The sequence below is a fragment of the Phyllobates terribilis genome, unplaced genomic scaffold (genome assembly GCF_046119375.1).
Source record: "Phyllobates terribilis strain yellow unplaced genomic scaffold, ASM4611937v1 Scaffold_584__1_contigs__length_1024158, whole genome shotgun sequence".
NCBI classification, from domain to species: Eukaryota; Metazoa; Chordata; class Amphibia; order Anura; family Dendrobatidae; genus Phyllobates; species Phyllobates terribilis.
This window is the reverse complement of record NW_027363344.1, coordinates 1023309-1024159: the sequence shown is the minus strand read 5'-3', so window position 1 is coordinate 1024159 and position 851 is coordinate 1023309. Positions and strand designations below refer to the sequence as shown.

General features: G+C 40.2%; 1 non-coding gene across 1 annotated transcript; it reads left to right on the top strand.

The window, feature by feature from the left end:
• The first annotated feature begins 10 nt into the window (after nt 1-10).
• Nucleotides 11-201, top strand: LOC141233383 (U2 spliceosomal RNA). The gene has a single exon (XR_012299489.1). It is a non-coding gene; the product is annotated as a U2 spliceosomal RNA (small nuclear RNA).
• Nucleotides 202-851: the final 650 nt, after the last annotated feature.

The window sequence follows — 851 nt, the reverse complement described above, 5'->3', positions numbered from 1 at the left end:
AATTCTGGTTATCGCTTCTCGACCTTTTGGCTAAGATCAAGTGTAGTATCTGTTCTTATCAGTTTAATATCTGATACGTCCCCTATCTGGGGACCATATATTAAATGGATTTTTAGAACAGGGAGATGGAAAAAGAGCTTGCTCTGTCCACTCCACGCATTGACCTGGTATTGCAGTATCTCCAGGACCGGTGCACCCCTTCTTTAATGCAGTTTCTAAAATCAGAAAGAATTGAATTCAATGTTTTTTGTTCATTTTGCTTGTTTGTCGGATTTTGGGATGGACTCTTTGGCTTTGCTTTTCTTCTCCTCATTGGATTTTTCATGTTCAAAGTTGCAGAAGCCAGATTACAAGCTCATTTTGGTTCAACTTCAGCAACTGTGCATTGCATTGCCATGTAATGTAATGCAATGCTATCTTTCTAGCTCTCCCTTTTTACTTCCTTTTGGATAAACAGACATATTAGGCAAGCATTTTGGAGCTTTCACCTAAATAACTACAGGTGGTGAGATAAGCTGCACAATATAATTGACCTTTCAGTATATTGTTGCACACACACCATCTATTTAGCAAATGCCCTTGTTATCAACAGCAGCCTTTTAAACTCACCTGAGCTAACAGGTATGTGCGCTGGTTACTCTGCTGCGCTTAAAATTTCTTTTTTGGTTTGCTACAATGCCTTTTCTGAAACGTTGTCTCCCTCTGCTGGAACACTGACTTCTTTCATTTAATGCCTGCAGACTATAAAAGAGAACCCAACCCAAAAAGTTTGGTTGATTAGTCTGTGGCATTCTGTTAAACTGTTGCTTATGGCGGTCTCTGTGAGCTGCTCAGCGACATTCAGCCAGCCA